This window comes from Glycine soja, chromosome 19, assembly GCF_004193775.1.
Source record: "Glycine soja cultivar W05 chromosome 19, ASM419377v2, whole genome shotgun sequence".
In the NCBI taxonomy this organism is placed as follows: domain Eukaryota; kingdom Viridiplantae; phylum Streptophyta; class Magnoliopsida; order Fabales; family Fabaceae; genus Glycine; species Glycine soja.
The window spans coordinates 11,606,768-11,630,111 of record NC_041020.1 but is presented as its reverse complement, the minus strand read 5'-3'; the positions used below and the strand labels follow the sequence as shown (position 1 = coordinate 11,630,111).

The window sequence follows — 23,344 nt, the reverse complement described above, 5'->3', positions numbered from 1 at the left end:
ACTCTTTCGCTATCCATCAGACTCAGAGTACGGTAGCATGCAGAGACTAACGTTGTCTTCTACACTTTCTGTCATCCTGACCCGTGAAGTCAGGTGATGTACAGAGATACTCAAGCGGTTTTCCGTACAAACGGTTTCTGTCATCCTGACCCGTGAAGTCAGGTGTCATGCGGAGATACCCAAGCGATTATCTGTACAAACGGTTTTTGTCATCCTGACCCGTGAAGTCAGGTGACATGTGGAGATACCCAAGCGGTTATCCATACAAACGGTTTCTCTCATCCTGACCCATCAAGTTAGCTGACAAGCGCGAGTACCATATGGTCATCCGCACCTTTCATCAACCAGGGGCAAACGAGCCCGTTGACGCGCAGAGACTAACGTCATCTTCTGCACCTTCTGTCATCCTGACCCATGAAGTCAGGTGACATGCGGGGGTACCGTATGGTTATCTGCACCTTTCGTCAACCGAGGCGAACAAATTCAACGGTATCAAGATGATGTTGGTCATTCGATTCTGATTATTTTCAAAATTTTTGCAAGTTTGCTCTAGTCGTCTGAAGATATTCAAGCCCAAAAACGCACGAGATTCTTCTCTGCTGGGCGAGGACAATCAAGTTCGATAGCGCGTGGAAATGTCGTGGTTATCCCATTTTATCGCTTTCAAGACATTGAAGTTTTGTTGACACTTCTGATGCCTTTTCTTTCTTTCTGAATGACAGGTTCCGCTGGTTGGGATATTGACCGGCCGAATGATGTTCCGCTCGAACGAAATTAGTGTCTTATCTTTACTTCGCTTTTATCTCCAATAAAAGATAAGTAAAGAGGGGCAACTGTCATACCCTAATTTTATCCGGGGACCATTGTTTGGTGGCATGCAACGTTAGCTTGACCACCTCAAGGTACTTAACACCCGTCGTTAGGTAATCCGTCAAGTTTCTCAACATTCCGAAAAGAAAATGGGTATCATTACGAAATCCGTAAAGTTTCCGAAAGGAATCAGCAAAAAAAAACACAAAAGGAATGTATTTAGTAAAAATAGGGGTGCAAATAGCAACCAGGCCCACTAGGGCCTTCCAGGATGTTCCAACAGAAGGCGGTGCCTTCTAGTGGAAGCAACCTAGCTCGCCTGGGCGGCAACCACCTCCCTCTTTTCTCCTATAAATAGGGGAAAGAGGGTAGAGTAAATTGTTCAACCCTTCTGGTATTTTAGGATTCTCTCGAAATTAGTGAGGAAAGTTTTTTCCGTGGAAAAAATCCAAGCCGAGGTGCTTCCGTAACGCTTCCGAGATGTTTCCGTGAGCGATTTCGTGAAGATTCTTCATCGTTCTTCATCGTTTTTCGTCGTTCTTCGGTCTTCAACTGATAAGTTCCCAAAATCGAATCTTTCAATTCATTCTATGCACCCTTAGTGGTCCCCACTTGTTTCACGTACTTTTATTTTCATTTTGTTTGTTTTCCGTACCCCCTTTCAACGTGCTTTAACCATTTATTTAAGTCGTTTTCTCACCTAATAAATAATAAAATGAATTTCAACCGATCATTTGTATTGTTATCTTGTTTAATCACTGTTAAAATAAAATCCAACCGATCGTTCATGCACTAATCTCGATTAAAACCAAAAAAAGGGCAAAATAATAATAAAATAATCAAAATATCTTTGAATAAAGTAATCAAAAAAATCAATCGGACGTTTTTCTTTGGAAGTTTCCTTGAATGAATTGACAAATAACCAAAGTGAAACTACATAGGTTAAAATCAACTTACAAATCAAGCATTTTCCGCAAAAATCACTAAAGACCGTTTTATGGTCCAACGCCTTAAACGATGCTCTTTGCTTTTATCGGTTAACATGGACCATTCAAAAGCATAAAATCAACATGTAACTTTACCACTTTTGCAAGAACTACATAGGTCTGATTTCCTCATCGCAATTGAGGATACGTAGGAGCAAAAGCCCCGCTTTTGTCGACCATCCCAAGGGATCGTTAATGGTCCAATGCCTTAACGTTTCTCTACTTTCAAAAACCAAGAGATCGTTAATGGTCCAATGCCTTAATGTTTCTCTCCTTTCAAAATCAAAAGATCGTTTAATGGTCCAACGCCTTGAATAACCGTTTTTGTTAGGTTAAAATATATCTTGCAAAAACAAAGATAAAAACAACTTAACCAATGTTTAGTTCTCAAAGAACTACTTAGGTCTGATTTCCTTATCGCAATTGAGGATACACAGGAGCGAGGGAAACACCCTTATCGACCACAAAAAGATAAAAAATACAAAAAAACATAAAAAGCATAAAAACACAAAAAAGACATAAAATAGGGAAAATAAATCATTTTGAAATCATATTTGCACACTTGATTAAAGGCTGACGTCCTTTTTGATGGACGCATGGGGTGCTAATACCTTTCCCGTGCGTAAAAATAACTCCTGAACCTTTCACGCTTAAAGTTTGTAGACAACACCTTTTTGGGTTTTCCAACGTTTTCCTCGAATAAACGTTGGTGGCGACTCCGCCTATTTTCCTTTCTTGGAAGACACACCCGTGAGCTCCGCGTCGCCTTCCCGCCGAAGGGTAGGTTGCGACAATTGGTAAGTTGTGATATGTATATTTGGGTACTAATGGGTACAACTGATATTGGACTTGTCTACCACGGAGAACTATGACAAGGTACGCATTCATGATTGGCAACTCTATTGATAGTTCGAAGGAAACTCTTTAGCCCTTTGTGGTTTTATCCACTACAAAGGTAGAGTGCATGCTCTAATAGAAGCAATAAAGGATGGGATCTGACTTAAAGGTCTGGTTAGCAATCTTGGGTTTCCAATTGAAAAAACTATCATTTTTTAGGATAGTCTAAGTATAATATTGATGGAAGCTTTCTTGGGAAGCTTCTATGGAGGTTGGGTCTTTGAGCTTCAATAAGGTCCTTCAATGGTGATTTTCGGCCATGGAGTTGCAACGAAAGATAAAGGATAAGAGGTGAGAGGAGGCGCCATCTACTAGAGGATAAGCCATGGAAGGAGAAGCTTCACCACCAAAAGAGTGCCTTGGATAAGAAGCTTAAAGAGGAAGCTTCAATGAAGGAAGAGAATGAGAGAGATAGAGTGATGCAATCCTACCCCCTAAGGGTATTGGATAGAAGACTCCAAGGGCTGAAACTACCCCTAATACAAAAACTAGTCCAGATGCCCTAAAATACAAGGGCTGAAAAATCCTATATTTCTAGGGTACCGTACCTATAATATGGAGCCCTAAATACAAGGCCAAAAATAATGAAACCTTAATCTAATATGTACAAAGATTAGTGGGCTCATACTTAGCCCATGACATGGGCCCGAAATCTACCCAAAGGCTCATGAGAACCCTAAGGCCTTCTCTTGCATCTCTGGCCCAATCATCTTTGAGTCTTCTATTCAATGCCCTTAGGGGGTAGGATTGCATCGTAGAGGGTGGGGGGGAGGGCATGGGAATTGAAGGAGATTAGGGAGAGAAGTTGAACTTTGAGGTGTGTCTCACAAGTTTCTCAATCATCAAAGTTATGACAAGTGTTACACATGTTTCTATCTTTAGCCTAGCACATTGGAAGCTTCCTTGAGAAGCGAGGAAGGTTGCTTCCTTGGGAAGTAAGGAAGAAAGCTTCCTTGAGAAGCTAGAGGGGGGCTACTCACACCTCTCCAATAGCTAAGCTCACCCCATGCCAAAATACATGAAAATACAAAAATTAAAGTCCCTACTACAAAGACTACTCAAAATGCCCTAAAATACAAGGCTAAAACCTTATACTACTAGGGTACCCTTAACTTGTACCCTTAATTTGTAGGGTTCCCTACAAACCTAAAATGGCCAAAATTCAAGGCCTAAAAGTAGGAAAACCTATTCTAATATTTACAAAGAAAAGTGGACCCAACCTTGGCCCATGGGCTCAGAAATCTATCCTAAGTTTCATGAGAACCCTAGGACCATCTTTAGCAGCTCTAGCCCAATCCTCTTGGAGTCGTTTGCTCATGGCTCTGGTGACTGATCCCTTCCTAGGGAGGATTGTATCATCCCCTCCCCTTTGAATGGGATTTGCCCTCAAATCTGTTGGTTCCTGCTACTCATTATCGGCTCCAACTGCAAAAGGATTTAAATCTGAAATGTTAAAAGTGGTGCTGACTCCATACTCTTCTGGGAGGTCCAACCTATAGGCATTTTATTAATCCTCTGCAAGACCTGAAAAGGTCCATCCTCTATGACTAAGCTTGGATTTCCTCTTAGTAGGGAATTTATCCTTCCTAAGATGGAGCCAAACCCAGTCCCTTCATTAAGAACTAGCTCATTTCTTCCTCTATTTCCTTTAGTAGCATACACCTTTGGTTGGTTCCTAACCCTCTCATGCAACTTCTTTACAAACTCTAACCTTGATTCCCCTTCTTTATGTATAAAAGAAGTGTCAAGTGGGAGGGGAATTAGGTCTTAGGGTGTTAGAGGATTGAACCCATAGATAACCTCAAAAGGGGATTGCTTGGTGGTTCTATGAATCCCCCTGTTGTAGGAAAATTCTACATGAGGAAGATACTAATCCCAAGACTTATGGGTTCCTTTCAGAAAAGCCCTTAAAAGGGTGGATAGAGACCCATTCACTACCTTTGTTTGCGCATCAGTTTATGGATGACAAGTGGTAGAGAAAAGAAGCTTAGTTCCTAGCTTAGCCCATAAGGTTTTCTAGAAAAGGCTAAGGAACTTAGCATCTCTATCTGACACAATGATCCTAGGCAAACCATGGAGTCTCATAATTTCCCCAAAGAAGAGTTTTGAGATGTGAGAAACATCATCTACCTTATGCCATGGTATAAAGTGTGCCATCTTGCTAAACCTATTCACCACCACAAAGATAGAGTCTACACGTCTTTGGGTTCAAGGAAGCCAAAGAACAAAGTCCATACTAATGTCTACCGAGGGTGCAAATGGGATGAGTAAGGGTGTGTATAGCCTATGAGGTATCACCCTAGACTAGGCTTGTAAACAAGTCACATACCTAGTGCAACACTACAAGAAAAATGACCTATACCTACAGACAAAAACTGTCACTATAAGTATAAAATCTGTGGGTAAATGTATAATAAACTTTGTCCTACATACGTTTCTTCCGTCAACTTTGAGGGGGCGTATAATGACAGCTAATTGTCTGTCACTATAGATTTTACCTACTATGTATAGTGTGTAGGTAAAAGTCATTAACTTCTACTTACATCTCCTAACTGTAGGTAAAAGTCTTTAACATGTACCTATCATCTTCAACTGTAGGTAAATGTTTAGATCTTAGAGAGAGCTTATAACATACATAATTGAATATGGGCAGTGCAGCAATCCAACGATCCTTCCAACTCCAACTCCAATTAGCTTTGCCAAGTTCATAATTACCTAGGCCTTGGCTAGAGCTGACCCTCCACTATTAGAGTGACAAGACATCAAGGCCATAATCTAGTACAAGGACCATAAAGATGTCTACAATATCTTTTGCATATATACACAGAGTTAGAGTGACAAGACATCAGAATAACTTCCACATATATTTTAGTTAGACATAATTTTATAGTTGTGCTCTTAATTTTATTGATTTATATTTATAAGAAATAAATTTAAATCTAGAAGTATTAGCTAATCACCATTTCCCTAATCAAATTAATCAAGAACAATTTTAGACCCATATAATTAGCATTCAAAATCCAAAATTAGACTACATAAACATAAAAGGAGATTCTACTGTGTGCGCATGTTCATACATAAACATAATTACAGTTCAGATCTATCTTTCTTTTTGAGTTTTGAAAATAATAATAAACATAAAAGGAGATTCTACTGTCTTTCTTTAATGTCTTCTTCAAGAAGCCCCCAGAAGAAATCTTCAGTGTCAAACCTGTGTATCAGATAGGGGTTGAGAGTCAATGCATTTTTTTCCCAATTAGGAAGGGGAAGGAAGAAAAATGAAAAAGAAAAGTAAGAAAAATGCTACTCCAATGATCAAGAAATAATTTGCAGAGTAGCTTTGTCCTATTGAAATAATAATTTTACCATCAAGTTTATATGATTATGGAAAGATCATCAAACTGTCAACAATCATGAGAATTTTCAAGAGTTTACCTAAGTACACTCTATCAAGCACACGGGGAACAACACAGAAAATAGTTGGTTTTAGTTCCCCAACATCATCAATTAACAATTTGACATCCTATAGCCATTGAGTAAATGATGGTCATATTCCAAATCCGAAGGTTCAACTTTTGTGGGCGGGGGGGGGGGGGGGGGAATCAAACAAATCCAAAGTTTAATTATTACATCAAATGTTCATTTCGTAATGACAGATATACATATACTACATATACTTACCCCTCGCCAGAAACCAATTGAAGCACCATGCCATATGAATATCTCCTCAATGGTCCTAAAAAAAGTATGTGCGAGTGGAAGGTATGATATGTATACATCCTTTTCTTAATAGGAAGTTAAAAGCTCTAAGTTTGATCCTGTGGCAGTATTAAAAGTTGAATTAGGAATGGGAAACACAAAATATTCAAAGCAAAAGACATAATTAATTCCTTGAGGTCATGACTGAAATTAACCTCAGAAAAATAAATTCCAATGTATATGATTCTGTATAAATTGGTCAAACCAAACAATCCCCAAGTTTCCATTTACAAGATATCCTTATATTTTCATTTCCATTGCACAAAAAAGTTATATTCATTAATTGCTGTAACAAAGACATAAAAATGAATGCTTCTTTCTAAAGCACAAGCATTTTAGGAAAGAAAGGAGAGAATCAACAAAACTTACTATTGAGATACTTTGTTGCATTTGGAAATGTCTTGAATAGCTGAAAAGTTTCAAAACAAATATTTGGGTGAGACTAACTGTTTACAAAAGATTGTACACAACTCTCAAATCCTTCCTAACAATTAAACTGCTATAAAACAGAGGGTTTAGATAGGAGAACCTCAGGTATCTTCTTCTCTTCTGCAAGTGCAATTGAGACCTCTGAATGGCATATAATAAACTCTATAGCCCCAACACCTGTGTCATATGAATGAGAGTGTCAAAGCAACTGAAAATTATAAGTTTAATTTTAAAAATGAATATGTGTACAGTGAGATATTCTCCCAGTACCATGCACCCACTACTAAAAAAAAAGCTTTCAACATCGCCCAATTAACATCGGTTATAGCTAAAACTGATGTTAACGAAAGCGCGGTGGCATTTTTGTAAATAAGTAGACTTAGTTAACATCAGTTTTTCCAAAACCGATGTTAACTACTCCATAGTAACATCAGTTATGTTAACTACTCCATAGTAACATCGGTTATTTTAATAACCGATGTTACTATGGAGTAGTTAACATCGGTTTTGGAAAAACCGATGTTAGTATGCCTTTGTTAACATCGGTTTTGTAAAAACCGATGTTATCGAGTCGACGTTAACATCGGTTTTATTATAACCGATGTTACGTAGTTGATGTTAACATCGGTTATTTTTAAAAAACCGATGTTGTTATCATTATATATTAAAGTTCTGAAATTGCACAACCCGTACGCTTGAACCCTATCGTTCTTCTTCTTTCTCCTTGCGCTTGAACCCTATCGTTCTTCTTCTTTCTCCTTGTGTCAAAGTCGCCTGTGCTTCTATGACTGCAACCACATTGTGGAGATCGTGTTTGTGGAGATCGTTTTATCCATTGAGGTACGTCCTTTCGTTTTAACATTAGGCGTTCGTCGTTTTAACATTTGCTCACTTTCGCAGGTTGAAGAAAAGTAGGAAAGGAAAGAGTCCCGGAAAGGGTACTCCCAGGGTGTGTTTCTCCTTCTGCCTGAGTTCGTGTTTGTCGCAAACTGGGCCGCGCTTCCGTCACTGCAACCACATTGTCGAGTTGGCGTTTGTGGAGTTCGTATCTGCGCTTCCATTGAAGGTATGTCTCTGTTGTATGTTAATGATGAAAATCCATTGTTCAATGGTCTATCTCTGTTGTGATGTTCCGAAACCCTAGTTAGGCACAAAAGGTTAATCGTAACTGAATCTGTAGTGATTTAGGACTATATGTAACTGCCTTAAGCAGTTATTGCAAACTAAATTATGGAGTAATAGCAGGGGGGTTAGGCAGTTTTTAGTGGGTTTTCAGGAAAGGAGAGACGAGGCTGTCAAATTTACATAGAGGGTTTCAGGGACAAAGCTTTGATTTACATAGAGGGTTTCAGGGACAAAGCTTTGATTTACATTTTGAATTTCATCCAAATTTTTGACAAGTCATTGTTACTTCCATCAATATTGATATTGTATCATGCTTAATTATATGCATTAGCTTATTCTGATCATTGTGTGTTGTGTGATTATTTCTTCCATGCAGGTACATGATTCCTATTTGTTGTGAGAGTGAAATGATGGGCAGCAGCACCAACTGAGGTGAGTGTATATTTCCTTTTTTTTGTCTTTATCTTTGTTAGTTTGTTATATATTTTTTATTTTATATGTTTGAGTTTTAAATGTGTAAAAAATAGAAATAGAAAGGTTTGCTATCATTCTTTGAATGCCATCATCTACCTTTAATGATTGACATCTAAATTGGTCCCTGTTTAATTGAATTAATTAGTTATTGCTTTAGTTTGACTGGATAGAAGTATGATATGTTTTTTTTTGGAAGGAAAATTATATATATGCATTAATATAGTCAAAAACAGTACAAGAGGTACTGGAAAAAGATGTTACAAAGCACCTCTGGTGCTGCCCTCTAAAAACCCACCACAGGAAAATGATCCATTGGAGAAGCTGGGAGAGTTCCCTGAGCCTGTACCCATGTCATCGACTCCCACCACATGCCTACTATCCTCTTACAGTTAAAAAATAGATGGCCCACCTCCTCCTGTTCTAGGCCATAGAGGGGACAAACAGTGTCCTGGATGATCACATTTCCTCTTATGAGATTAGATCTAGTAGGGAGCCTGTCTTTAAGAAGCCTCCAAGTGAAAATTGTAGCTTTTGGGGGAATTTTAAATTTCCATAGTAATGTTGAGGATCTTAGTTCAGAGGCTGGAGTAGAGGGGGTTATCATTAATTTGTAGGCTGACTTTGTGGAATAAACACCACTAGGATCAGCTTTCCAAGTCATGATGTCCTTAACATGCCTCTGAATATGTATAGAGCTGATTTCTTCCATAAAATTGACAGCTAGATCACTTTCATGATCAAACAGATTCCTCCTCCATTTCAAGTCCCATCTCCAGTTATCTTGAGAGAAATTTCCCATCATTGAAATAAGATCGGGTTGTTGTCTATTAATGAGAAACAGTTGATTGTATTTCTGTTGAAGAGTAGGACCTTCCCCTAACCATTTATCTTTCCAAAAGCTGACTTTATCCCCACACCCAACCTTCCAGCTCATGCATTGTTGAAAAATGCTTTGATCAGACTGGTGATAAAGCTTTCTTAGGTCCATCCACCAGTATGAATGCCCCCCTTGAACACGAGCTGGCTGAAAATCAGACCTGGCTCCATACTTGGAATTGATAATCCTGGCCCAAGGTTGTTGCAGATGAGAAGCTAAGGCCCATATCCACTTTCCCAGCAAACCTATATTAAATTTAGAGATATCTTTAATCCCTAGACCCCCCTCAGACTTGGGCAGGCATACAGTCTCCCATTTTACCCAAGAAATTTTCCTATGGTCTTGGTCCCCCCCCCCCCCCCCATAGAAAGTTCCTTTTCAAGGCTACCAGTTTATTTACTACCCTTTGTGGAATCTTGAAGAAGGATAATAAATAAATTGGTACAGCATTGAGAACATAATTGATTAGAGTTATCTTTCCTCCCAGTGATATGTTTTTCTGGGCCCACTTAGATAGTTTAGACTCACATTTTTTGATTAAAGGCTCCCACACAACACTGCTGGAAGGTTTAGCCCCAATTGGAATACCCAAGTAGGTGAATGGGGTTTCCAATTGTCTACAATTCAGGGTTTGAGCTGCTTCATTGGTCCAAGTAACAACACCCCCTATAACACCAAACTGACTCTTAGCATAGTTAATCTTCAAGCCCGAGACCATTTCATAACCTTTTAGCATGGCCTACAACACCAAGACATTGTCCCATGTAGTGTCACCCACAAAAACAGTATCATCTGCATACTGCAGAATGTTTGTGGGTTCATTTTTCATTCCTACCCTGTAGCTACTATAAAAATTCTTCCGGACTGCTTCCCTCATTAGGCCTGTGATGCCTTCCCCAACTATGTTAAAGAGTCAACGTATGATATGTATTCTTAAAAAATTGTCCATGATCTATTTGATAGAATGACTGAAAAAGGCTTTAAATACACTCTCAGTATAATGTCTTTTGAGAGTCAATGTATCACCATGAAGTGACAGTCATATTGTTGATAAAAGGCTTTAAACACACTGTGGCTAATTTCTGTATGGTTTTTTTTAGGGCTATCATTTACTACTGCTAATTGGCGTTGTTGTGGAAGTGCTTTGATTATATCTTTGAAGCCTCAAAGTCAGGTATTTATATCTTTGATTCGAAAACTAATTTGAAATTGTTGTTGTATACATTACTGGTATATTTGTAACTTATGCTATGGCTGTCTACATGACCTTTCTTTCATTGGACTGATATGTTCATGCCTCTCTACATGACCTTTCTTTCATTGGACTGATATTTTTGAAGTATTTACTGTGATTTAAACTCTCAGAACTTGTTCATTGTTAGTGTTGAATGTTTTTGTAATTTTATCTGCTGCCCTTCTCTATATATATGTTGTGACTGCCACTGCCCTTCTCTCTCTCTTGTATTATCTTTTTTTCTTATTAGAAAAATTATAATTTGTATTAATAACTGTGAGTACCAGAGGTACTAAATATACAAGGTAGAAACCAGCAGACTAGCAGAACCATAGGTCCTACGAATCACGTGCCAATCTAAATAGAATACAATAACCCTGCACTACTACCCTAATAAAAAAATGTTGTTGATAAATAGAATTATGGTACACTTTGTTGATAAAACTGAATTAATGAGAGTGATTCTGCCCCCCATAGATAGACTTCTTTGTTTCCATTTTGCAAACTTGGCTTCAAACTTCCTTATAATAGGCTGCCAAACACTTCAGCTCTTAGAAGACACCCGTACCTTGCAAGTATTTTGTTAAATAATGTGATTGAAGTAAATTTTTTATTAGATTTAATTAAATAAATGTTTAGTATTTTGTTCTTTCCTATTAGTCTGTTGATAGCTAACTGAAATAAAAGAAAAGCTAAGGTCAGACCAGTTGATAGCTAACTGGAATAAAAGAAAAGCTAAATTGCAGGGAATAATTCTCATATCTTTTTATTTCATCATTACCCCTTTTTATAGCCATTTCATACAAGATATTTTGCTAAGTTGTTATAACAAAATTTTGAAATTGCATAACCACACAGGTATCAAGTAAAACGTGGAAAAAGCTTTAAGCGCGAAGTAGAAGGAATTCTAGAATCTGCTATCGGGCTTGCAGCTCCCCTGGTCCTTATATGAACTCACTGAGGTACTTGGGCCTGTGTGTGTTGCGTTTTGATCTGTTATTGCCTCTGCTATTTGAAGTCATGATTTCCTCTTGGTTGGAATTATTGTCTGATGCTGTTATCTGTGTGATATCTGGTACTGCTGTTAGTGTGTTGCTATCATCTGCATGGTTTTTTTTTTTATCGGCAAAAATATATAAATATTTCATTATGTAAATAGTGATGAAGTACCAGAGGTACTTTGTACATAGATAGGATCCCATACATATGGTTCCTTAGAAAAAACTAATACAGTTTAATTAGGAACCATATTATGGCTAATACATCTGCTAAAGCCTCAATAAAAATCTACCCTCTAGTGATACAAAAAGCCTTGTTCGTGTAGCATTCGATCTGCTATGATGCATGAAGTGGTCTTTCGGTTCTTTTGGGAAAGCACCCACTGATTTGATCCATGAGACTGTCTCCCACCACAAGGGAAGTACCTTGCTGCAGTTGAAGAAAAGGTGTGTTGCATCTTCATCCAAATTATTGTAGAATGGGCACAATGGATCAGCTATCTCCACTTGTCTTCCTCTTAAATTCATGTTCGTTGGTAAACGGTCTTTGATGAGCCTCCATGTAAATACCTTTGCCTTAGGTGGTATTTTAAGTCTCCACAGAAGCGAGAAAGTCCCATCCTCTGATTCCCCCCTTATTTCCCCCAGCAGAAACTTATATGCAGTTCTGGTCGAATAAATTCCACTCGAGTCTTGCTTCCAAACCCATCAGTCTGCTCCTTGTTGTTGTACTGCTAGCCCTACTGTTTCCTCTAGGAATTCAGCAGCCATTGTAGCTTCATTATCAAATAAGTTTCCCCTCCATTTAAAGTTCAATTCCCACCGTTCCTCCTTATGACTTCCCAAGAGGATGATAGGTTGCTATTATTGGTTAGAGATTTGATACAACGTAGGGAAAATAATGTTGTATTGGAGAAAATAATGTAGTTCCTATGCTTCCAAATCGAGTAAGTAAGAGCAAACCACCACCACTGCCATCTTTTTCCCTGCAACCCTGCAGAAGCACCACAAATATGCTGAATAAACTGCAAGTGACTGCACAATATTTAGCAATCATTGTTACTGCACAATATTTTGGTCTACTTTGATGATATTATTTTTAGAGGGAACTCTCTTATTTTAATTCAACAATTGATCAGTCAATTGAAATCAGTCTTGGCCCTAAAACAGCTTGACCATCTTCATTACTTTTTAGGCATTGAAGTAAAGCATCTTTTTGATGGTTCTCTACTTGTGCCTTAGAGCCAATATATTTACAATTTTCTGGCTAAATCCAATACGACTAATTCTAACGGCATCTCATGTCCTATTTTTTTTTTTTTGAACGGCAAAGATAATATTATATATATAATAATAATAGTACCAGAGGTACTACAAGGAATATATGATACAGTATCTCCTAAAAGACAAGAACATAAACAGCAAATGAAAGGCCAACAAAATGAACAGTGCCCAACCCTACAAATCGCAGACTAGGAAAAAGACAAAGACATATTTGAAGACCATTGGTGGAAAGGAACATTGAAGTCCTTTTCCCACCCCCGCAGCCATGACCAAGTGAGAAAGATCGAGTTATCCACCAATTTGGAAATGACGAAAGGCTGATTATTAAAAATCATGTCATTTCTGAGGTTCCAAATGGATCTTGTAGCTACTATCCACCAGACCTTCCTCCTTCTATTGGAGTTCCTCGAGGAAGCCAAGGAGCAGTGCTGAAGAAAGTTCTCCATAGGATTGTTGTGCAGAGCTCTAACTTCCTTGACCCAGGAATAAAATTCCCACCACAAAGGCATTATTTTATGACAAGAGAAAAAAAGGTGGGATGCAGATTCAACTTGACTTTGGCAGAAGGGGCAGAGGTCATTTTGAAGGACAATCTGCCTCCTAATAAGGTTTTCCTTAGATGGAAGCCTATCCCAGAGAAGTCTCCAAGAAAAAGCTAGGGCTGTAGGGGGGATTTTGATTTCCCATAGCTGACGAAAGCCAGTAATAGGCTGGGAAGGTAACTGGTCAGCTTTGATACAATTATAAGCAGAGTTTGTAGAAAAAATCCCACTTGGCTCAGCTCCCCACACCCAAGAATCCCTCAAAGTTGCATTAGTGTTTATTACTGCAGTTTGGTCAATAAAAGCTGAAACACCCCCCAGTTCGCTGTCAAAAAGACATCTTCTCCAAGAAAATTGCCACTCCCAACCATGTTCTCCAAAGATCCCCATGCTTGCCACTGTCTTTAATTTTTGGGATGTTACCTGATATAAATCTGGGTATTTATCTTTAAGAGCAATTCCTTCTCCCACCCAAGAGTCTTCCCAAAAAAGGATTTGATCACCACTGCCCAAATTCCAGCGAAAATGCTTATTGACAGCAGCTATGCTGCTGTGCTGAGTAACAGATCTTAAATCAGACCACCAAGAGGAAAAAATCTGCTTAGGAGGTCCCTCTTCCAAGCCTCTCCAACCCCTGTATTTTGAAGTAAGAATTCTGCTCCATAGATGATCTTGCTGCTGAAACATCAACCACTTCCACTTGATAAGGAGAGCTCTATTAAAAGCCTTGATATCTTTGACACCCAACCCTCCCTTTTCTTTAGGAGCACACACTTGATTCCAAGCAACCCAAGCTATCTTTTTTCCTTCTAAGTTTCCACCCCAAAGAAATTGTTATTGAATAGCAGTGAGCCTCTTAATGATTGCTGTAGGGACCCTAAAAAAGGACATATAGAACAAAGGCAAAGCTGTCAAGACAACATTAATTAAAGTAATTCTGCCAGCCATAGATAGACTTCTCTGGTTCCATTTGTTCAGTTTGGCCTCAAATTTTCTGATTAGAGGCTCCCACACCACCTTCCTTCTAGGGTTAACACCTATAGGCATCCCTAGGTATATAAATGGGAACTGCAGAGGACCACAATTCAAGATATCTGCTGCAAGAGTACACCACTCCTCAGATTTGCCAATTGCACCAAATTGGCTCTTAGAAAAATTAATTCTAAAGCCAGAAACCAACTCAAAGCTTCTGAGAATAGCCTTAATAGCTGAAACATTATCCAAAGTAGGTTTGGAGATAAAAAAAACTCCCAAGACAGGGTGCATAATATGTTTCTGATCCTACTCTATATTGTTCAGCTATCAGCACCTTAGAATATTCAACCATCTCTCTGAGGGTTTTGTTGTTTGTCTCCCCCCCCCCCCTTTCCAATTCTATTCTGCCTCCCTCAGTTAGTCACATTCTTTGCCTTGCCTTGCTTACTAGTCCTATCCAGGCATTGGGGCTAAATAATAATAAAAATAAAGAAATAAGACAAGAAAAAATAGCAGAAAAATTAAGAAATCCTAATCTAATAAAAACAAGAAATGATAATTAAGAAATCCTAATTACAGAAATAAGACACACACACATACATAACCACACACACACACACACCCACAGACACATACACATACATAACCACACACACACAGCCACAGACACATACACATACATAACCATACACACACACACACACACACCCACAGACCCCCACACACACACACCCACAGACCCACACACACACAGCCACACACACCCAGACACACACACACACACCCACCGACCCACACATAGCCACACACACACAGACCCACAGACACATACACATACATAACCACACACATACACACACACACAGCCACAGAAACATACACATACATAACCACACACACACACACACACAGCCACACACACACACACACAAAACCACACACACACACACATGTCCAACCACAAACAGACACACACACACACAAACACACACACACACACACACACACACACACACACACACACACACACACACACACACAACCACAAACAGCCACACACACACACAGACATATACCCAATGACAATAAAAAAGCATAAGCACCCTTCAAACCCAGCATTTTAAATTAGATACATAAACAACTGTTGATGTCTATATTTTCCTCTAATTGAATTTTACCTTTTGTATGTTCTTGTATGTGATCAGTGTAATTTGCTATATAAACAACTGTTGTTCATGCTGAGTGAACCTTAGATTCCCGTTTGAGACTGAATGCAATGACTCTTGCGGACAGTTTGCATTAGTCATTGTATTTAGTCTTGAATTGTTCGTTTGGACAGTTTGGGGAGACTGGTATTTTTATGTTAGATTCATTCGTGAAGGTTATTATTATTTTCATTAATTTGATTAAATTTCGGTTCAATGCATTTCAAGTTGTTCTCCGAGTGCATACTTGATTATCGAGAAATTCATTTGACCGATGTCATGTCGTGTACTTGGAGACCAATGCGAAATGCTGCCGAAATTTAGTCAAATTTTTGTAAATAATGGTAACCTTGACGATTGAAGCTAACATAAAAGACAGTTTTCCTAAATGGGATAGGGCCACACCTATAAATAAAAAAGTGAGATTTTCATGCATGGAATTGCTTAGATGGATCGAAGTTGGATGAATGCAAGTCGCATAAGCCCAGAATATGAGGATGGCGTCGAACAGTTCTTGCAATTTGCTTCAGAAAGAGGTCGACCGAATGAAGAAGGAAAATATTATTGTCCTTGCATCAACTGTTTGAATGGAAGACGACAACTACTTGACGACATACGGGACCATCTATTGTGTGATGGGATGAAGAAGAATTACACGGCGTGGATATGGCATGGTGAAGTGACTGACATGCATACTGGGTCCCAATCTGAACCGTTTGATGTAGAAATGAGAGATCGCTTGGAAGACATGATTCGTGACCTTGGACAAGAGTGTTTTCAACAAGCACATGCCCCTGTGTATGAAGGATTGCAGAGTGATTCAAAGAAGCCTTTGTATACAGGGTGCAAGAATTCCTTAACCCTGTTTTCTGCGGTGTTAAGTCTGGTTAATGTGAAGGCCAGGTATGGGTGGAGTGACAAAAGTTTCACCTCACTGCTTGAGGTAGTGCACAATCTGCTTCCAGAGGACAACACGCTACCTAAAAGTTACTATAAGGCGAAGAAGATATTGTGTCCCATGGGTATGGAGTATCAGAAGATTCATGTTTGCCCCAATGATTGCATACTCTACAGGCATGAATTCCAAGAAATGTCCAAATGCCCTGTCTGTGGGACTTCACGGTACAAAGTGAAGGATGAAGAGGAAAGCAATTCTGATGAAAACTCCAATAAGGGCCCCCCAGCGAAGGTTTTGTGGTATCTTCCAATCATTCCAAGGTTTAAGCGTCTGTTTGGTAATGAGGACGACGCAAAAGACCTTACATGGCATGCAAATGGAAGGATTTATGATGGAATGGTCCGTCATCCGGCTGATTGCTCCCAGTGGAAGAAGATTGATGGTTTGTATCCGGATTTCGGGAATGAGCCAAGAAATCTTAGACTTGCACTAGCCAGTGATGGAATGAATCCATATGGCACCTTAAGCACTCAACACAGTTCATGGCTAGTTCTGCTAGTAATTTACAATTTGCCTCCTTGGTTGTGCATGAAGCGAAAATACATGATGTTGTCTATGATGATATCGGGCCCAAGACAGCCAGGAAATGACATTGATGTTTATCTAAGTCCGTTGGTTGAAGATCTGAGAAAGCAGCGATGCCTACTGTAGACGTTTGAAATGCGTGCAATGCTTTTTTGTCCTTAAGATTTTACTGTTTCTTTTTGCTAATATGTAAATATAAATGGTATAAGGGTATGGCGTAAAAACATGGTCTATATTTACTTCTAAGATTGTTAGGGGTAAAAATGACCATGTCCCTATGGCATAACCTTATATTATTTATATTTACATATAAGAAAAAAAACAGTAAAATCTGAAGGACAAATAGTTAAGAAAGTTGTTCATTAGCTGCAAATATCCTTCCCTCCTCAAGTGCAAGCTTCTTGCGTAGCCGCTCTTGGTGCTCAGAAAATCCCAAAAACAAATCCCTCTTATTACTAGCTATTTTGAATTCTTTAGTTCCTGAATGTACAACCTTCAAATTGTTGCTCGTTCCCCTCTTTCTTTTCTGCAAAAAAAGAAAATCAAATGCTGTCAAAACATGGATGAAGTCCTAAGAAAATCAATATCAAAGAAAACATGGATGAAATCACAATTAAAAAGCACAACTACCTATCTTTCAGAGTCCTTTGGTTAATTTGTCTTGTCTCCTTATGTGGTGGGGTTTTGTTTAATAATCTTATACTTTTGCCTTCCATAAAAAACTTATCACTAATCCTCTTTTCAGTAATCTAATTTTGTATGTTATTGTATAAAAGATCATGGGTTCTCCACCTGCCTCCACTACTCCTCCTCCTCCTCCTCCTTCTCCTCCTCCTCCTCCTCCTACTTCAGACGCATCGGCTTTGACATCTACCGTGAAGCGGACACGCAAAGCCTCACACCTACGATCGTTGTCCACTAGACCACCTGGTGTTGAGAGACCAGTGGTGCATGTTGATCCTGCTACAGGGAAGGCCGACGGTCCCCACAAGAAGAAATTAAGAACATATTTGGGGATTGTGGCACGTGATAAGGTGGACACCACCTACGAGAACTGGAAGGAGGTCCCTACTGCTCAGAAGGACCTGATTTGGGAGGATATTCAGGTATTTCTCCTTTCTTATTTGATTGTGTGTAATTAATAGCCAAAAAATTTCATTATTGTAACAAATAAACTTTGTTTCATGTTGTCAGGCGAAATTTGATATCCCAGAGGCTTCTGACAGTAGGACGAAAAGGAAGTTACTACAGACCATGGGGGAGAGATGGAGGCAGTTTAAATCAGACCTCACAAGGAAATGGGCCCTTGCAGCCGATCAGGACGGTGTCGAGGACACTGTCTGTGACAAATACGACATCAGCAAGGAAAAGTGGGCCCAGTTTTGCCAGACTCGCAGAGACCCTTCTTGGGAGGTATGTTCCTTTGCCATTTAAGTTGTTTTTCATATTAAACATGATGCTGTTATACTTCATTCTACCCATTTCAAACATTATTGTTTAATTTTTTCTGGATGTGCGCATGAAGGCATAGGCCATCCAGAAACAGAATACTGCCCCCCACGTTTTGTCTCGTGGGGGTTATGATTATTTGGAGCAGAAGCTCCTGGCTGAGAAGATGCAGGAAGCTGCACAGTCAGGAAGCGTTGATGGCGTCATCGACCCTCCATCCCCGGTCAGACGCCACGTGAAGTGGAAAATGGCCCGCACGAAGAAGACAGGGGAGATAACGACTGAGGCCGCAAAGGAAATCGTTGAGAAGATTGTAAGTCATGTTCAACTAACCATTACAATTATGTTTGAATATTTTGAGAATGCCATGTACCACTGTGTGTTTTCTGTGCAAGATTCGTTTGAGGAGCAGGCCACACAGGGATCGTTCGTCCCCCATGGACGTCAGGATGTTCTGGCCGCTGCTATTGGACGTCTAGAGCACCCTGGACGTGTCCATGCTGCTGGAGCCGGTGTCACCATCAAGCAATACTTTGGATCGGCTCCACGGACGTCCCGCAGCGCTTCCTCCCTGCCTCCTGACGAATTACAGCAGCTGACCGAGCAGATCAGGGACCAGCTAGAGGAGTCCATCACAAAGAAAGTGACGAGGCAGGTCATGGCATCCTTCAGCCACCTTCAGTCGCAGATGCAATCTCAGGGAGTTGCAGTGCCTCCTGAGCCTGTGGTTGGTCCTGGTCCCTCCGGTCCTCGAGTGAGCACAAAGGGGAGTTGTGTTGATCCCTCAGGAAACGATCCTGAGATCGGTGACTCTGACAGGTTCGGCTTGTACATAGAAGCAGATCCTGCACGCCTGATTGCCATCGGGAGAGTTTATGAGGGATCCACTGTTATTCATAACACTCCTTTGTTGCCTGACCAAGTAAAGGTGAGTGTGGAGGAGGTTAGAGATGCAGATGCTCCAGTTCCTGTACCCACTAAAGAGGTTTCCTTAGTGGGGCAGGCACTTCATACCTTTCTTGCTTGGCCGACACATCTGGTCAAGTCTTTATCACAGCAGGTACTTATTGTCCTTACTATATGTTTCTTCTTTTCAAATTAGGCTATTTAACTTTGTTTCATGAACAGGTAGCTGTGTCTCCGCCAAAACCACCTCCGAAGCCCGATCCGGAGGTTGATGATCCGCTTTATCTGATGACATTGACCATCCCAGAGCTTTTCTTGAGGCCTTATCAGGTTAGATGGGATGCCACCGTGTTCGGGGTCGTTAATCCAGATTTCCCCCTGTACATAAAGCACGAAAACCTCTCCGAAATCGCACACGGTGGTCAATGTCTCAGCATATCAGTGTTACAGTTGTGGATTCTGTAAATCTTTATATAAAAGGCTTTTATTTACCTAAGTTATGGCTTTCAATTCATAAATATTTAACTTTGACTTAACATAAACAGGCATCTCACTGAAACATGTATGCGAGCGGGGAATTCTGATATCTATGAATTCCTCGAGCCTCAGTCCATTCAGAGGTCTGGGCAATCGCAGTTTGAATCTGAAAGTTACTTAAAGAGTTGGATGCAGAGTTCACAACGCGATGTGTATCTTGGAGCCTACCTAAATGGGTAAGTCACAAAATAACAAAATTTAATTAATGTTTACTAATGTACTAACCCATTTTAGGTTCCACTGCAGCAGACACTGGCAGATGGTGGTCATCCTGCCCAAGGAACACTTAGTTGTCTGGTTTTGTTCATTGCATAACAGGCCAGACAACTACCTTAAGGGGATTATTAATAGGTTAGTGTTGTTTTCAATACATTTGCATTGTAATACCTCAACGTACAACACTAGTTTTTAATTGTTACTCATATGGAACAGTGCTATCAAGGGTCTTGATGATGCTCCACAGCCTAAATCAAAGGCTCCTACTAGGTGGATTGTTGTCAAGGTACGTCATTTACATAAAACTTCTACTTATATATATTTCTTTATGTGTTTGTACACTAGTTGTTTAATTAATATCCAAATTTCATTATGTATTTAGTGTAATAGACAAAACAGAACTACTGAGTGTGGCTACTATGTCATGCACTGGATGTCCACCATCATTTTAGGAACTTTTACAAATAATTGGGAAGCGGTAAGTTTATTTCAAAGAAAATCGATTTATTTATAATTTGTATTACATTATTAACTTAATATGATTTATTTAATCATGCAGTATTTTAACGACCCTAGACCATTGGAGGCTGAGAGATTAAAAGCATTGCGGATCCAGTGGGCACAGTTTTATCTCCGAATTAGAGATCAGGCCTAGGATTTAGGGACATTTTTTAACATTTTTTACATTTTTTACATTTTCTATGTAACATGAACATTCAATTCATTTGTTGATAGTTCTTTATAATATATAAATCAATTATTTGATGTTTATTATCATTAAAACTGCTTGAAAGCAGAATAAAATGTTTATTTGCTGTGAATTGGGCCTTCTGAAATTGCATTTGACAGGTACAATTTTAGGTTTACTGCAAAAACAAAAAGTATATATAAAAAAATATATTTGAAAACAACATCGGTTATTAACAAAAACCGATGTTAATATCATAACCAACATCGGTTATAATAGAAAACCGATGTTAACGTTTGTATATTAACATCGGTTTTTTGGTATAACTGATGTCAGCGTTTGTAATTTAACATCGGTTATCTGTAGAAAACCAATGTTAACTAGTGTACATTAACATTGGTTAATTATCAATAACCGATGTGAATATTTGAATATTAACATCGGTTATTTATAATTAACCGATGTTATACACAAAGAACTACACCAAATAAGTGTATGCATCATCAACGTTGACATCGGTTTTCTAGCAAAACCGATGTTAAGGGCATATATTAACATCGGTTTTTCTAGAAAATCGATGTTAAACTAACATATTTACATCAGTTTTACTGGAAAACCGATGTCAACGTTCATCATGCCTACACTTTTTTTGTTGTTGTTCATTGTGTTTAACATCGGGTATTTGGAGAACTGATGTTGTCATATGTATGTTAACATCGGTTCTCCAAAACCGATGTTAACATTCATACATTCAACATCGTCACTTTCAACATCGGTTTTAGAACCAATGTAGAATGTTCTAAATAACCGATGTTGAAAATGTATTTTCTAGTAGTGACCATTTGAATTTACTGCTTGCAGTAAACTTCAAAAAACATATCATTGTTAGAAAAGTTATATATCACAATTTTAGGTACCGGACAAGTTTCAGTGTAAGTTCTTTACTTGCATTATTTTAAAAGGACTTTGTTCGTAAATAAGTGGAACTCTCTGCAAAGAGTAGATATTCAATATAAGAAACAAAGCTTCAATCTAGAAATACCTTATTCTCCATTAAGCTCAATAAGGACTACAAAAATCCAACTACCAAAGAAACAATACAGTAGAAATAGAAATAACAATAGATACTCAGCACAAAAAAGAAACAAAAATCAACATATCAATATCTAAATAATACAATAGAAACCTCCAACATATAGAGTGAGCAGAAAAATTAAGATGGAAAAAACTCACCAGAAAACAAGGGAAGCAAATTCAAAAATAAAATGTACCTGCATGCTCATAATCCATTTTGCAGAATTGGCACCATAAATACAACATTTTACAACCTGCAAATCAGCAATATATGAATTAAGCTGAAATGAACAAATTGCTAGAAACTATAAATATAATCATATGCAAATATGAAATATCAAAATCATATAAAATAAGGATATCCATGTCAAAGAACCAAGCACTTGAACTCACATGACCATGGTTCTGATTCACTCTTGAGCTATTCATGCACATGCAGATAGCCACATTACCAAGAACATATGGTCATATGTCTCACATTACCATGGTTCTATTTTGAACGAAATAGCTATCTGCCTCCTATCCTATTGAAACAGAATTGTTTAAAATATGTCATATGTCTCATTTAACTAGTCCTCCTCCGGTTAAACTACTTCCACTGCATTCCAACCCCATCCCTTTATCATGTACCGGGTAATAAGTCTCAACTCTTAAGTCAAACTAATGAAACTATGGACATTTAAATGACAATATTTAAATTTGAGGAAACGATTTACATTTATAGTTGTAAATGAGTTTTCATTCAATATAACCTTTTTAATTAAATATTAAATGAATGGGTAAAATTATTTTATATTATCAATACAAATATATTATACTAACATGAACTGAATATTATTCAACATAAGTAAAACAACTGAGTATGTTGTAAGTATACTACAAGTTTTAAAATAATTATTAAAAATCAATAATCATTAGATAATACTCCAATAATTAAGTATTCGTACTTGTTATAAAACCTGAAGTGCATGTATAAATATAAATCTGAAGGGTGACGCAGCAGAGGGAAAATAAGTCTGGGAATGATGGAAGATGATGACGCAGCGATTGAGGTGAGGAACCATGTTTCCCCAGAGTCAGAGGTGGAGGACGCCGGAGTTGCTTCGTTGTGGAATCCAAAGGTAATCAGATGCTGCATGTCTTAATTATATGGAGTATTATGTAACATGAAACATATGATATATCACTTAACGACCGCAATTGTTGGACCAACGATACTAACCCTGCCGTAGGCGTTAAGGGTCATGTCGTCACCTTCTACTCTTACTTCCTCATGTCCAAAGTGTGACTGATTACTATTACTATGCTAAAGCATGGTTATGTTCTTTACTTGCTTTGTGTCACCGCACAAACAAGAAAATTTTCTTGCTTTTTAAATTTTGTATTTTCAGTTCCA

General features: G+C 38.6%; 1 long non-coding RNA gene across 1 annotated transcript; it reads right to left on the bottom strand.

The window, feature by feature from the left end:
* Positions 1 to 6,825: 6,825 nt before the first annotated feature.
* Positions 6,826 to 22,187, bottom strand: LOC114398329. Its single transcript, XR_003663577.1, has 3 exons — positions 22,146 to 22,187; positions 6,982 to 7,058; positions 6,826 to 6,861 (listed from the first exon to the last, which is right to left on the bottom strand). It is a non-coding gene; the product is annotated as an uncharacterized LOC114398329 (long non-coding RNA).
* Between the last annotated feature and the right edge of the window lie 1,157 nt (positions 22,188 to 23,344).